At 49.2% G+C, this 16,743-nt stretch overlaps 1 protein-coding gene and 1 pseudogene across 1 annotated transcript in view; one reads left to right on the forward strand and one right to left on the reverse strand.

Annotated features, from left to right (window-relative positions):
- The window catches only part of PGBD5 (piggyBac transposable element derived 5), a 90,395-nt gene that overhangs the window by 58,798 nt on the left and 14,854 nt on the right, over positions 1 to 16,743 (reverse strand). The window lies entirely within an intron of this gene.
- Positions 14,028 to 14,855, forward strand: LOC130854014 (60S ribosomal protein L7-like; annotated as a pseudogene).

The following is a 16,743-nucleotide window of genomic DNA, read 5'->3' on the forward strand; positions in this document are numbered from 1 at the left end:
ACAGGCAAACATGAAAAGACAGACAACCATGTCCCCACATGTCACCAGACCCCTCAGCAGGTGCCTCAGGAATCAGACACACAGTCAAGAGCAGGTCCTCAAAAACAGAGAACGTCGAAGTCATTTACAACACCCAGACCTGCTGACTTTTCTTTAAACACAGTCCTGGGGCTGCCTATGTGCAGGGTGGCAACCCTGTCCACTCCGGGAATGGCAGGCAGGAGCTGCTGCCACCCCGGGCTTTAGTGAGTCAGGTCCCCAAGTGGGAAAGGAGGGGCCCCGGCTGGAGACAGAAAGAGATGGAGCAGGCTGGCCTCAGGCCAGGGTTCCCGTTCAGCCCCACCATCAGGGGAGACTGGGAGTGTATGGGCCCGGGGCGTGGGCCCAGCCGCGGGGAGCGCAGCCACGTGGGCCTGGCCCTCCAGCCGGGCATCCTCCCCACACGTCGGTACCAAAAGCTCCACATTTCCAGGGCTTCAGGTAAGCTTTCTGCCGCAGTGCAAATCCCCTGGAGATTCTACAAGAGTGATGAAATTTCTCCTCATAAATATATACATGCACACTTACATGTAAAACTTTCCATAAAATATGAAGGGTTCCAAGGACTCCCCACACCCCACCTAAGGAACTGTGAGCTCAGGTGTCTGGCATCCCGGCAGGCAGGCAGGCGGGGCCTTTTCCTTCCTTGGGCACTGCAGACACAGCGCCTTCAGCAGGGCTGTGGAAATGCTCCAGCCCAGAAAAAGGTTTTAATGACTCCGCAATACAGAAAGAGGACTGAAAAATCCAGTTAAAAGATGTTTAGCTAAAACACATAAAGTGTGGCCTGGTGTCAATTGGTCCGCTCGACTCAAACTACTTAGAATTCCCAGGTGACGTGATATGGAGAACGGGACCCTGTCTGTCATCCTTTGGGACAGAACCTGAGAACACGACCCTGTCCCAAACGGAGCCTGCCTAGGGCAGGAGGGCATCCGCCCATCTCTTTTATAAAGACAAACACTGGGGGTCCAGGGGAGTGGTGGGGCAGAAAGCAAAGCCCAGCCCTGGAGTTCACAGTGACTGCCAGGCTGCGAGATTCCCAACTGAACACAAACAAGGCTCCGGGAGCAGACAAGGTGGGACACGCAGAGGGGGCGTCCGCACCAAAAAATAACGGAACGCCCCAGGCTCCAGCCACCACGGGGGCCACTGCTGCTTTCAGCTGCCGACCCAGCCCACAATAATCCTCCCCCTTCTAAATAAAGGGGACCGGGAGGGCTTAGCACGGGGTCTGGGCTTCTGCTGGGTGGTTCTAAGGCGGGTTTAGGACACCAAACCACTGCCAGCTCTGGACTGGGAGATGTCCAGACCCATCAGGGACAGAGCATCTCGGTCACCGTCTCTCTCTCTCTCCCTATTCCACCCCCTTCCCCCGCCCTCACCCCCCCCCCCCAGCCCCCATCTCTCTTTCTCTCTCTGCAGCAAACTACACGGACCCACATTTATTAGCGAGTGGTATTGCTGGCTGTCTCTGCTGCTGGCCTTTGACAAGAGGAGGGCAAACCTACTCTAAGGCTGGGTGTCCCACCCAGCGCGGGCCCAGCATCAGAATCACGGGCGTGTTCCCATGAGGCCACCCTCCCTGCGCTCAGGGAGCCGGGCCTGCTCCATGGCTCAGGGTCACCCAGGGGCCCACTTGTCGGGGCCAGTTAGCAGGGCTCAGTGCCCATCTCTCCACCCCCGTTTCACACTGACGGGTCGGTGACTGGGCTCAGTCCATCAGGAACGCAGGGGGCACGTCGCCAAGGATGGAGTTTGTCTGAGCATGTGTGTGACTGGGGGTGGGGGGCTGCTGCCAGCCTGTCAAAGTTGCTGACAGGCGACATCTGGAACAAAACAGAAGGGGGTTCATTACCACAGCTTAAAGTGAGGGTCCAAGACGGGGTCCTGACTCACTATCGTACTTAGTCATCAAAACATTTAGGAAAGATTCAGAAACTGCATCTGGTACTACAGTTGAGCAATTTTCCAATTTTGCCCCCTCATTTTCTCCCCAGGAAAAAATATGTTTGCTCGCTCCTTCCCCACAGGGATGCAACAGAGGTCCTACAGATAGAGAACGTCTTAGATGGAACCATTATAAAATGGTACATACTGTGGGGTAACTCACATATGACACTGGTATCAGAGAAAAGTGTAACACGCTACACGAATGTAATCCCTCCCCGTCCACACCTGATGGGCTAAGTCACAACGTGCTTTTCTCCTTGTACCAGAACGGTGTCCAGGACCGAACTGTGTGATGCTGTGAGGACAAAGAACACCATTTCGTCATCCATAAAATACAGCTCCTGCAGTATTTTTGGTGCAATTAAAAGAATGTGCTATTTCCAAGAGAAACAAACCTCATCCTCACCATTTCTAATAGCCAATAAATAGAACGGGCTTTACAATTATTAAGCGGCCCCAAATGCCTGGCGCTGATTCTTATCACACCATTAGACAAAAACGAAGCCACGAAAGGCAGGCCTTTCTTCCGGGCTCCGCGGCAGCCCGAGCCTGCCCTGGGGAAGGGGCTGCAGGGAGCCAGACACAGGGGTCCTGCTGGGCATTCGCTCCTTTAATGATGTGGTTAGAAAGGAGCAGGCGATGAAATGAACTTTTCACAGGAAAAGGCAGGACTGATGCTTCCCAGGACTGTGAAGCTTCATCCCCAGATCTCAAGCCCAAATGAAAATCTGACCTGCTTTGAATTTTTTCTTTTAAAGGGCCTGGGTGAGCTCCCGTGGTGCTGAGTCCATAGGAACAGCTGCCCCCCACCCCCCAGGCCTCAGAAGGGGGGCCAGGAGGCAGGCGCTGGCCAAGTAAGCAGGTGAGCCATTTGGTCCTGATTCTGGGACAGCTGAGGACCCTTTTGATCAGGGGGAGGAAGGGGACTGCTAAAGGTGTCCCTGCTCACAGGCTTTTCAATTTCACACACATCAGTAACAATCTGAAAAACAGAAGGGTACTCATAGGGTCCCAAAGTTTATTTTGCCATAAGCTCCCTACCCCCTAAAAAATGAAAAAAAAAAAAAAAACCTCAACCACTTTAACATTAAAAAACAAAGGAGAAAGGATGAAATCTCAATCAATGACACATTACCTTATGAGACTATGACCTCAGGGTCCTGATTCATTTTCTTTTCACTGTGGACCAACTGTTACCTCCCCATCAACCAACAGTGATTTGAAGGCTGGCACTTCGGAGTCCCCGGTGTAAGCAACAGACCCTGCTTCCTGCCACCCTGGATGGTCTTCTGGATGATTCGGGTGCACCCACACACTGCCCTGCAGGGAGCTGTGCAACCGGACCAGGCTCTGCACCCAAAGGTGAACCTCCCCAAGCAAGGGGTTTCCACCTTTCTCTAATATAATGAACACTGAACACCAGACTCCAGCCCAGCACACAAGCAACAGCTCCTCTCCCCTTATTGTACCCAAGTCGGGTGCATTTTACACTAGCTCCGCACCCGGGAATGCGTGGTGGGGCCCCAGCTAGGGTCAATCAATGGATGACTATTTCGGACAGAGAAGATCTGTATCTGCATCAGCATTAAAGCATTCCTGCATCTGCACCCTGCTTCCCCTCCACGCCCCTGAAAGGTCCTGAAAGCTCGAGCAGAGAGAAGGCAAAGGCCATTTACATCCACCAGGGTCTCCCATCAAAGGGCTCGAGGCATCACTAGAAAACTCTACTGTTATGTCTGCTGACGGCAACAAGATGTAAAGAGAAGAGGACTCAGAAAGGAGAGAATATAAACCTTGGACTTGGTCTTGGGCACCCGCTCCAGGTGGCCTCAGCACTTCCTGGCCCCCATTACACAGGCGTGGCACTGAGAGGTGTGGGGGAGCCAGGTGTCACCAGGGATCAGCCCCAGAGAGGAAGCCCTGAGCCTCTCGGGATGCCCGTGTCCACCTCTGCCCGCACCCCGGCCTTGGGCTGGGATTACCCCGCAGTCTGCCCCACTAGGTGGGAGCAGCTCAGCCGATGAGGCCGAGGGCTCTGATGACAGACTGCCATCTGAGCCTGTTTCAACTTAAAGCTTCAAGTGTTGTTTAAGTCCAGGCAGCTCTTTCCCCCTCTAAAGTCAGTTAAAAAGCACCCAGAGCTCTGTCACTTTCACTCAAGGAGCCCCGGAGGGCAACGCGACAGAGGAGGAGGCAGCTCTTGGGGTTCTCACGGGACACAAGGGTCTGGTCCTGGGGAGCTGACTGTCTGCTCCCAGCATCCGCCACCGGCTGGGGACAGAGATCAGAAAAGAGGGGCCACCCGTTAGGGTCCCACCCAGCCTGCTCTGCTTAGAAACCCAGGTGGCTTTGAAAGGCTTTGCTGCCCCCGGCTGTGGGGTCCCACCCCGGCGCCGCCCCAGGCTCCTAGCCCTCCTTTCTCTCTCACTCATTCAGTCTCCCCAGCTGAGCTGTAGATCCTCTATGATTCCTGACGTCTCTTATCCAAATCCTACCTAGGGCTCCCAAAAGAACCAGCCCACGTCCTTCAACTGGGTTTTCAACAAAACATGCCATTACCTTTTTATCTCCCCAGAGCCCCCACCCCTTGGTCAGGATCATTCCCAAAGCACGAAGGTCAGGTGCCATCTGCGAACCAGGCAGCGCACGTGGTGACCCTGCCCATCGCCCATCACCGTCACTGGCCCCGGTGTGGTTTCCCTTCAGACCTGCACAGGGCCCAGGCCTGAGCCTGCCCTCCTGCTGCAATCAGGGCAGTGTTTCTGAGCGCCGGGAGGGGAAGATGCTCCCTTCCTCTGTTCCCTCCCCACCTCCTCTTCTGCCCCCTTGCCCCTCCCCCTCAGCCCTCCCCTCCCCAAGCACCTCTATTCTCCTCACTCCTCCCCGCTCCCTGAGCTCCCACCCACCATGGGGCTCTCTGTCCTAGCCACCTGCAGGCCTGTCTCTGCAGTGGGTGCTGCAGCGCCTTCACAGGACACCCTCAGAAGCACAGATACTCCCCACGCTCGCCCCGTCCCTCTTGGATTGCTTACCTCCACACACACTACTCCAGGAAGCCCCATGGATGCTGAGGTCAGCGTACCTGAGGGGCATCACAGGAAGCTGCTGGGTGTACCCGACCCACCCATGGACCGCTGTGAGCCTCCATCCTTTAAACCAGGAGAGAGCCTACCCGTGGGGCTGTGCGAGGACCACAGGATTAGCGTAAACACTAACGAGGTACTAGGTAAACCGATCACTCAAGTTTTAAAATCAGAAGGGTGCCTTGAAACCTCACGCACCGGTGGGCCACAGAGGTTCGGAGTCACACCTTGGCGTCTTTCCTAAGATGACAGCTGAGAGGCACACAAAGACAGAGTTCCATTTTGTTTAGGCCAAATCTTCAGCTCTTTGTGGCCCAGTTCCGGGAACAGACACTCCACGGAGATCTACAGCTCCCCACCCACCCACCCCCGTGTGCTCACCTGAAACCTTCAACCTGGCCACTGTGGTTGAAATCCTCCCGCCACCAGCCCAGCTCAGGGAAACTGTAAGGAGGGAGGGGAAGCCCAGCTTTCAAGCGGCCCTGATTTGCCACGTGCTCTGCTAACCTCACAGGCTAACTTGTCCGATTAAAGTTCAGGATACTGTTCCCCTAACTGTGGAATCTAAAGCTAAAACTCCCCGACTGCATCTACATAGAAAAAGTTAAAAATTTACAACGTGAAGTTCTGAGGCACAACAAAACCAATAATCCAGAATCAAGTGCTGCTCTTACTCTCTCAAATTAATCCAGGCTTCAAATTCTTAGTTTTTGACACTGGAGGTGACATTTTTACGAAAGAAGATGCATCTTTAAATGGCAAACTAATCCAAGCAACAGAGGGGATTAAAGAATATTTACCAAACTCATTCCTAAGAACAATGACATAAAAATAATTTTAATTACCCAGAGATGTCACTGCCATAAAAATAGCTCTAGGATAATATTCTTTCAAAACCTCCCCCAGAACACATGGGTAGGTGCACATGCAAAACTCGGTCAGGCTGTGACTCTTCCATTATGTGTTATAGAGTAAGTGACAACTAAGACATGTAAAGAAGTTCAGGGGTCCTCAAGGAAGAGCGACAGTCTCATAGCTTCGGAGCTGGATGATATTTTCCTTCTGTGACCTGCCTTCTGCAGAGCTAAACCACAAGACACTGCCGAGGAGGATCCAAGCTCTAAGGCTGTGAGCACGTGAAGATGGAGAGCTGGTCCTGGGGGCAGTGGTCCACCTCCGGGTCAGGAACCATCACTGCCCAAACGCCCTCCCCTGGCCAGGGCTGCCCTGGAGAGGGAGTCCTTTGCCTCCCACAGGTCACCTTCACGCCCGAAAGGGCACATCTGGTCCTGGGGACTCCCACAGGCCCCTGGCACAGTCCCAGCTGGCAGAGGGCTGGGTGGACACAGATGAGATGCCTCATCTCAACCCCGGGAGCCCAGCCTCCCTGCCTTGCTTTCTCATCTGCCTTTCACGTCTCCTTGCCAATGCTCTAGTCATCTGCTGGAACTAACAAAACAAAGCACCACAGCCTGGGAGCCCTACACAACAGGAATTTACTGTCTCTCAGTTCTAGAAGCTAGAAGTCCAAGGTCAAGGTGTCTGCAGGGGTGGTTTCTCCTGAGGCCTCTCTCCTTGACTTGTGGTGGCCATCTTCCTGTGTCCCCATGTAGCCTCCCTCTGCGTGTATATGTCCTGATCTCTTCCTATACGCACCAGCCACACTGGACTAGGGCCCAACCCCATGACCTCACTTTAATGAAATCACCTTTAAAGGCCATATCTCTGAACACAGTCACATTCTGAGGTACCAGGACTTCAACATACACATGTGGGGAGGGGACAAAATCAGCTCATAAGAGAGGGAGGTGGTACCTAGCAGAGCAGGTGCTCAGGACAGGACTGGAAGCAGAGGTCTCCCCAGCAGAACAGACCACCAGCCCTCAGAGGGCAGAGCCAGCCCAAGGCCTCTGCGGCCCTGGCACCCAGCTCCACTCCCACGGCTCCCAGTCCTGGGTTTCCCAGGGCTGAAGACCTCTGGCCTCAGTCCTCAGCACTGCCTCATCCAGGAGGACTTAAAACCCAGCAGGGAGTCCTCTGGCACAAGTCATGTGGGAGAGATAGAAGAGGAAGGGCGGGCTGCACAGTGCTCTGATGAGAGCTCGGGATGAGGCCTGATTCTCTGCTCAGACGATGGGGAAAGAACACACAGAACCTTCTCCCCACAAAATTAAAAGGCTCTTCCGAAGTCAGGTCTGCTACTCAGCAACCCCCACAGGTTACGAAGGGGCAGCTCACCAATTAATTAGCAAGGACACACCAAGAGAGGCTAGCCAGACTCAGTAAATTTAAATACAGGATGCCTAGTTCACTTTGAATTTCAGATAAACAACAGTAATGTTTTCATACAAGTATGCCCCATGTTTGGGGCAAACTTACACTAAAACATTATTCACTGTTTATGTGCAATTCAAGTTGAATTGGTACCCTGTGTTCTATCTGGGAACACTGCTCCCAAAGAACAGCCCTCCCAGCTTTGCTGACGCCCACTTGGCATCTTCTCAGGAGCCAACTACTCAGCAGGAAGTCCTGCCCAGGGATGCCCAGGTCTTCTCAGGGGGGTCCACAGCAGAGCTAACCTTGGCCCCTCTTCCAGAGCCCCTCCCATTGGTTCGGTGATACTAGCATATGCTCATCTTACAGGAAAAAGTGGTTAAGCCTTCCTCCTTGACACCAGGAACTCAGCCATAACAGCCAACATACACCAGGCTTTGCATTCTGGTTCTCAGATAGCTGTTACCAACACCACCACCACCATCACCAGGAACAAGGATATTAACCAGGACAAGCAGGACATAGGGTGACGTGACTGAAGGATGTCAGGAGATCCTGCTCACGGCAGCTTCATCAGGCGTCAAGTCAAGTTTTTGGGAAAATGACGCACCTTTCTTCTGTCAACACAGCTGGCGATTCCTCCAAAGCTCAGTCCCCAAGGTCAGATCATTCAATCCATCAGGGCACATGGCCGGTTCTGGTGTCAAGACACATCCAGAATCTGAACACCTCACGGCCTCCACTCCTCCACCCCCTCCTGTCAGGTTACCACATGGCCAGGTTCTATACCTGTCCCTGAGCATCTCTTTAAAAGTCATGCTGGGCCAGGCTACTCTTTGCTAAAAACAGGCTCCCCATCTCACTCACAGATAAGCCATGTCCTATGATGGCCAGTAAGACCCTCTGCGATCCACCACCGTCCCTCCCCCCCACCCCCCCGCCCCACCCCTCCACTCTCAGTAACTCAGCCTCCTTCCCCTCCAGGCATGCTTCCACCTTGGGCCTTACCCCAGACGCTCCCCTGCCTGGGTGGGAAGGATATCCACCTCCCTCACCTTTGCTCAAATCTCACCTTCTCAACGGGGCCTCCCTTGTCACCCTACTGAACCGTGCAGTGGCCCGCTGTCCCCTGCTCCAGCACGCCCGAGATCCCTAATCCTGTCCACTGTTTCTTTCCTAATGCTTCCATTCTAAGACGCCATCTGTTTTGCCCTGATTATTGCTCACTCTCTGTTTCCCCCTCAAGAATGTATACCTCACGCAGGCAGGAATCTGTCTTGTTCACTGATGAATCCCAAGAGCCTAGAAACAGAAATGTGCTCAATAAACACTTGTTTACTCCACTGTCCACCGCATGGACACAGGAGACCAGGAGCAGGGAGAGAGCCAACACTTCCTGGGTACCTCGTACACGCAGGCACCACGGAAGGGCTTTACAAACGCTGTACACGTGTGGAGCCCATGCACGTCAGGCAGGCCGAGGGGCCTCCACTCCATACGTGAGAAACCTGCCTCCAAGGGGTCACTTGCTTACCAAGTGACAGGGTTGGGATTCTGACCAGACACGAAAGCGCAGGTGACTCCATCATCACCTGAGTGACATGTGTGTTGTCTGCAGTCACCCGGGGAAGCACCACTGTCCCCTGCAGCACTCACTCTGTCCCTCCCACCTGATACCTAACATTTACCAGCCGGGACGGCCCCATGCAGACCGCCGGGCAGGAATGGGCCACGTCCACCTTCAGGGAGGCTGTGCGGTGTGAGGAACGGATGCTGGCTTTGGCTCCCGGGTGACAGGCCACCCCCGGCTGTGGGGGCACGTCTCAGCTCCACCGCTCCCCCACTGTGGGGTACAGACAACGCCCACTAGACGTGGCCGGGCTCCCGGCCCTCAGGGTATGTGAACGAGCCCGTCCTCAGCACGCAGTAGGAGCTCAGTGAGTGCCTGCTGGCCTCGAGGTGGCTCATCTCACGGGGAATTCCTGACCGGTCACGGGGAGGACCGCAGTGCCTGCTGCCTGGGGAAAGGAGGGCGAGCAACAGACCCTTCACAGGCCATGTTCAGGGGCAGAGAGGGGCCGTGGTGCTGGGCGGGGCTCGTCGGAGCTGAGGGCCTGCCACAGTCAGGCCAGAGAGCTGCCCAGGGTGCTGGGATCCGGCACGAGGTATTTTCCTGCTGCACGTGGACATGGCAGCCGGACCCAGAAAGACAAGAAGGGCATGAAGTTTTCACTCTCCCCTGACCTCTGGAGGGTTAAAGAAGCACTGAAAACACGCTGGCATTAGTAAATAACCAGGTTGCTCGCTTCCTCATCTTCGGATTTAGGATTTCTTCTGCTTGGGCGTCTCCTGAACTAGAGGCCACAGGCGCCTGGCCATACTGCACGCCTGGCGGAGCCCAGGCAGCAAATGGCACTAACGCCTACAGACCCCAGACAAGGTGGGAGAGGCAACCTGGACGGGAGCATGACACAATGGGGGCTGGGGAAGGGTGGCCAAGGGCCGGAACTGCCTTACAGTGTGAGAGAGGAGGACCCCAGCCATGGAGCCCCTTCCAGGAGGGATGGTGATGGAGGTGGGGGTGTCTGCTTTTGGGTCCAGCCAAAACCTTTGGATTCTCAGAGTTGCCAGTCTTTCCTGAAAAAAAGAAATTTTTTCATTCCTAAACATATTCTACAACCACACGTCTCACGAGCAGCAGTGCAGGTGAACTGATTCTAAATGAAACCGACATCCACGGGCAAACCTGAGTGGTCGCCCAAAGGGAGTGAGCCTGGGGGTCCACAGGAGCGGCCCATGTGGTCTAACGTTTCTCATCTTCAACCTTAAGAAAGGCCTGGGAAGGGTTCAGGGGACAGACAGAGGGGGGGAGGGGCTAACACTGTCAGAGAATTTGCTAAGGGTCAGACACAGACACTTCACAAACAGGTTATCCCTTCCTATAGGGCTGTGAGGATCTACTATGTCCCCATTTTACAGATTAGAAAACTGAGGCTCATGTTAAGTTACTTTGCCAAGTGCATTACCGGAGGCTGGGTAGTTTGAGAATTCAAAAATCTGGCAGGACTCAAAGCAGACTTGGGAATTTGGACTCAAAAGTTCTTTACACTCTCAAACTTCACCCAACATGAAGCCAGAAACTGCCGAGGCATCTGAGAAGCTATTTGGCCGATGCTGACACATGGGCTGGCTGAAGGTCATGAAACCCGACCGAGCCAAGACTAGAAAACCAGGGCCACCTCCTCCTGGCTCTGAGGAGCTGGTCTTTTAATCTCCACATAGAAAGCATGGAAAATAAATAGGTCAACATAATTTTAAGTGATCCTAAAAGTCCAAAACTAAAAGCCTTTTATGATAGCAAGAACAACATTTAATACGTCTCAACTGTGTAATATTTAGCTCAGCTGAACGTACATCCCTCCTGCCAAAGGCCATTTCAAGCCACTGCTCACATGCTCATGAATCTGGTGTTCCAGAATAAGGTTCTTCAGGGAGACTCCTGCCCTTAAGGGCTTCTTGTCTTCATCTAAGCAACTGCCAGACCAAGTCCTTGTTAGAAAGTTTGAGGAATTTAAGCCCTGAACACGAATCTCATTGGAAAGCCACCCACCTCTCCACTATTTCCTCCAAAGCATCCAGGAAAGGACCAAGTAGCTGAGTCAGACCCCTGCTTCCAGCACTATTGCTTATGGGATAAATCCCTTAATCTCGCAAAGCCTGTTTCATTTGTAACTTGGGGATAACAATACTTACCCAAGAGTGCAACAAAATAATTTAAATGCTACCCAATAAATCTTTATTCTTCTCCTTGAGATAAAGTTTTTCATGTTTCTCTTTGAAAGAAGATGGTGATTCCGGTACTGCCCTTCCCCGTCCCCACCCTGCTTCTCCTGCACTGAGACCCACAGGCTCCTGGTGGAGAGGACTGCGGGCTTTTTCGGCCTCAAGCTGGAGGGAGCGCCCTAGAGCCCCAGCTGCAGGAGGCCTGAGGACACCTGTGCACCAGGAGGAAGGCCAGCCTCACCTGTGTGCTCGTCTAGATTCTCAGGCTCCAGAGGTAGAGGAACAGCTGGAAAAGAGGCAATGCTTCCTACCCCGAGCCTGAGAGAACAAGCAGGAGGTCCCACAAGGTGTCAGCTGTGGACGTGGTGGGGGCTGCCTTCTCTCTACCATCCAGGCCCAGGAGCTCACAGGGAAAGCTAGCTCCCCTTCTGCGGGTGTCACAGCACAGGGAGTACAATGGCTCAGAAGAAACACTCACCCAGGAAGAGAGAGCCGCTGGAAGATAGAGATGACCACTTGAATTTTAATTAAACTAGTAATAATAGCACTCAAAGAGAGGCAACAGCACCACACAAGGCCGCGGGGGGAAGATTTCCTGTAACTGTAAAACATGACTTTCCAACTAAACAACTCTTCAGACAAAGAGAAGGAGAAGGTGGTCACAGATGATTCTTGAATCACTGACTCCGGAGATCAAGTCCAAGAAATAAAGCAGAGAGCACAAGTATGAAGAAATGAAAAGCATAAGGGACAAGTTATGAGACTTTCAAGCTACATCCTGAGACAGAGAGAGAGAAAAGGACAGATGAAGGACAGGCAGTACAGGGCACCCAGCTCTGGACATAAGGGATAAGACAAGAGCCATATGCTAGTAAGGCTGAATCTAAGGATAAAGAAAAAAAGAGAGAGAGAGACACTATTCTTCGGGCAGAATGAACTCGTACCTAAAAAGGAAACAGAACACGGAGATGGACACAGACTGGCCGTGAACAACGTCAGAGCAGCCTGGATGGTGAGATGACGTCTGAGCACCACGGGACTTGAAAAGGGCTCCCCAGGCATAAAGATAAAGGAAAACATCTTTGAAGACGAGAATTCAGAGTATACTCTACCAGGCACCACGCACCACAGTAGAGAAACACAAGGAAGGAAAAGCTCTAACAACAAATGGACCAGAACCAAGGCTCCATGAAGCAAAAAGCAGAGAAAACTGATGACTAATGAGCCGAGGTCTTGGCCTTGGCAAGGCTGAAGGCTGATGCCTGCCTCAATGTCATTTCTGACAAATCTGAAGTAACGGGCGATCAATGTCATTTAGCTATATAGATTCCCGTCACGCCTAAGCAGTAGAACCATCTCAGGCACACGCATAGGACATGCAATTCAGGTTTGTTATTAATATCTGAGTATTCGCTTTCACTACAATCAAGCATTCTAGATGTAACTCAGGCTGAAAATATAAACTTATGAGCTTTCTATGATGAAATTCTATACGCTAAAGTATAAATGTATAATTATTAGTATGAGCAAAATGTTGCAATAATTAAAGATGGGAATAGCTGACAATTTTACAAACAAAAGTAATAAGATTAAGAGCTTTCAAATACTTAAATCAAGAAACAGAATGACAGTTAATACAATTACAAGTACGTAGTCCAGATAATTTTAGAAAAAATATTTATCCTTTAGAACTGATAGTCATAAAATTTAAGTAATAAGAGAAGGCAGAAAAATAGTTTAGGTTATATCATAATTATAATCTCAGGAGAATGATTTCATGTATTAGCTTTCATGAGACTAAAGCAAACAGCCCCTAAGAATTTAATGTAATTTTATAATTCAATTTCATTCGGGCTATGAGTATTTCAAGAAAAAGTCCTATTTGTGCATTCTTCACCTAATGGAGATGAATTAAAATTAGAAGGACGTCAACTCTGCCAGCTTAAAGATTCAAGAACAGAAAAAAATTCTGCAATCATTTATGGCAACATCCACAATAAATCACTTTCAATCTATGAAAAATAAAAGAGTATGAAGAAAAGAAAGTGTTACAGAAAAATTTCATTTCCATTAGTCAAGTTTTAAAACAACCTTACAAGCATGCCCTTTAAGAAGACAATTTCTTATAGTCTCAAGTCTACGGAAACTAATGCTACACTCAAAGTGCCTGTTGAAATGATTACCGTGGGGTAACTACCATTTTCAGTAGTTAGAAGGTGAAGAACTGTTGAACCACCTAAACTATGAATCCTGGTTATGAAGTTCCTCCTGGAAAATGTGATACTGAAAATGTTTTTCCCCTGAATGAAGGTGCTCCCTCTTCACGTTGCACAGCAGACACATGAATGTTGCAAACACATGCAGAGGCCTTTGAATGCCGAAAGCCTACAGTGATGAGGGAGTCCCCCCATCCTGCCTTTCTGGCTGGCCTGCAGAATCCTGGGTCACCATGCTGACATGTCACAAGAGTGCAAGTGTTCCTTACGTGATACGAACCGTCTCCTCAGGAAGATGCCAAAATCTATGCTCATATCCAGGCTCGCATACCAAAATCTGAGGTCCAGACAGAAATTAAGCAATGATTTCACTGTCATGAAAGAAAAACACACTGTTTCACTGCCACATTCCCAGTTTCTCTTCAAGTGACTGCAGGAAGTTGCAACTGCAGTCAGAAATATTAGGAGAAAAAATTACAAGTGAGGTGACATCTGAAGTTTATTCCTAAAAAATACTCAGAGAATACCTGTAAGCAGTAAACCAGGTTTAGTTGATGGGATTTTGTCAGTGACCATTGCATTACCTCACAGACTGACCAAGTCCTCAAGTCTAGGAGGTGAAAAGAAGGTAAGTCTTTACCTTCAAGAGCTACTTAAAAAACAAAAGCTCTTTCCCAGCTGGAACCATGGAGGGTGTAGAAGAAAAGAAAAAGAAGGTTCCTGCTGTGCCAGAAACCCTTAAGAAAAAGCGAAAGAATTTCGCAGAGCTTAAGATCAAGCGCCTGAGAAAGAAGTCTGCTTAAAAGATGCTTCGAAAGGCAAGGAGGAAGCTTATCTATGAAAAAGTTAGGCACTATCACAAAGAATACAGGCAGATCTACAGATCTGAAATCCAAATGGCTAGGATGGCAAGAAAAGCTGGTAACGTCTATGTACCTGCGGAACCCAAATTGGCTTTTGTCATCAGGATCAGAGGTATTAATGGTGTGAGCCCAAAGGTTCGAAAGGTGCTGCAGCTTCTTCAACTCCGTCAGATCTTCAATAGCACCTTTGTGAAGCTCAACAAGGCTTCAATTAACATGCTGAGAATCGTGGAACCATACATTGCATGCGGGTACCCAAACCTGAAGTCAGTAAATGAATTAATCTACAAGCCTGGTTATGGCAAAATTAACAAGAAGCGAATTGCCCTGATAGATAACGCGTTGATTGCTCTATCTCTTGGCAAATATGGCATTATCTGCATAGAGGATCTTATTCATAAGATCTATACTGTTGGAAAACGTTTCAAAGAAGCAAACAACTTCCTGTGGCCCTTCAAATTGTCTTCTCCACGCGGGGGAATGAAGAAAAAGACCACTCATTTTGTAGAAGGTGGAGATGCTGGCAACAGGGAAGACCAGATCAACAGGCTTATTAGAAGAATGAACTAAGGTGTCTACCATGATTATTTTTGTAATCTGGTCAGTTAATAAACAGCGACTGCTTTCAAACTGGAAAAAAAAAAAAAAAAAAGGAGACATAATGTTAATGTGTCCTAAGGATAAACTTGAGTGGAACATGAGGATAACTGCTCTCCAGACATCCCTTCATCTCCTGTATTTTTAACTTATTTACCTAATATTTAAGTGGTGGACAAGTTAACCAAAAATGGAGCAATAAAAGACATTTTGATAAAATTAAAAAAAAAAAAAAAGAGCTACTATGAGAGAAGAAGGTGCACCGTCACTGTCACAAGTCCCTGTGTTGGGAGACACGCACACCTTGCCCCTCCGCTAGCCCAACAGGAAGTGAACACAAGTGTTCCCAAGCATGCAGTGGAGCGACTGCAGGTACAGGAAAGCCACTGACAGCATGAGAAATTACTAGTCCTGTACTGTGCTCTCAAGCTCTTGAATTTTTACACCTAAAATGTTTCATGAAACATAAACGCTTTTTTAAAAAAACAAAACGTCAGACTGTATCTTTATCCTAGAAGTTCATTCTACAGTTGGCTTCAGTCCTGCCTCAGGCAAAAAACGTGAACAAACACTTCTCCAATACACAAATACATGGACGGCCAATAAACACATGAAAAGAGGCTCAGCATCATCCATCATGAGGGAAATGCAAATCAAAACCACAGTGAGATACCACCTCCTACTCATCAGCATGGCTCCTATCAAAAAAAGCAAAAAACCCTTGGTTTTGGGGACTTCCTTGGCGGTCCAGTGGTGAAGACCTCGCCTTCCAATGCAGGGGGGTGCGGGTTCCATCCCTGGTCGGGGAGCTAGGATCCCACATGCTTGCAGCCAAAAAACCAAAACATAAAACAGAAGCAATACTGTAACAAATTCAATAAAGACTTTAAAAATGGTCCATATAAAAAAAAAAATCTAAAAAAAAACAAACAAACCAGAAAACAAGTGTTGATGAGGAGGTGGAGAAATTGAAACCATTGCCAGTGGGCACCCACTTGGTAAAACGTTTTGTCAGTTCCTCAGAAAGTTTAACAGAGAGTTACCATACGAGCCAGCAATTCCACTCCTAGCTACACACCCAAGAAAAGCGAAAACTATGTCCATGCTAAAACCTGTACATGAAGGTCTTGGCTTTATTCATAACAGCAAAAAAGAGAAAACAACCTAAATGTTCATCAACTGCTGAATAAACAAAATGTGGTATACATATCAACTCAATGGAATACTATTCAGCCTTTAAAAGGAATGAAGTTTTGATAAATGCAACAACGCGGATGAACCTTGGAACCATTATGCTAATTGAAAGAAACCAGTCACAAATCACCACATACTGTATGATTTCATTTGTATGAAATTTCCAGGATAGGCAAATCTATAGAGACAGAAAGTAAATTAGCGGATGCCTAAGGCCAGGCTTGATGGCTAAAGGTTTCTTTTGAGGATGATGAAGATGTTCTAAAATTGACTGTTTACACAAATTAGGAAAATATTAAAAGCCACTAAACTGTACACCTAAAATGGGTAAATTGTATGGCATGTGAATTATATCTCAATAAAGCTCTTATCCTCCAAATGGAAAGAACGTCCATATTTATTGCATGAAAAAAGAAAAAACAACTTGATCAAAACACCAAAAACAGGGAAAAGAGAAAGAAAAAAATGTGAATTGAATAATATGGAAAGAATAAAATCATGCTTGTTTGTCATCATTTTAAATGTGTACAGGGACTTCCCTGGTGGTCCAGTGGTTAAGACTTTGCCTTCCAATGCAGGGGGTGTGGGTTCGATCCCTGGTCATGGAGCTAAGATCCCACATGCCTTGCAGCCAAAAAAACCAAAACATTAAAAACAGAAGCAGTATTGTAAGAAATTCAATAAAGCCTTTAAAAATGGTCCACATCAAAAAAAAAATCTTAAAAAAATTTTTTTTAAAAA

The sequence above is a fragment of the Hippopotamus amphibius genome, chromosome 5 (genome assembly GCF_030028045.1).
Source record: "Hippopotamus amphibius kiboko isolate mHipAmp2 chromosome 5, mHipAmp2.hap2, whole genome shotgun sequence".
Lineage (NCBI taxonomy): Eukaryota > Metazoa > Chordata > Mammalia > Artiodactyla > Hippopotamidae > Hippopotamus > Hippopotamus amphibius.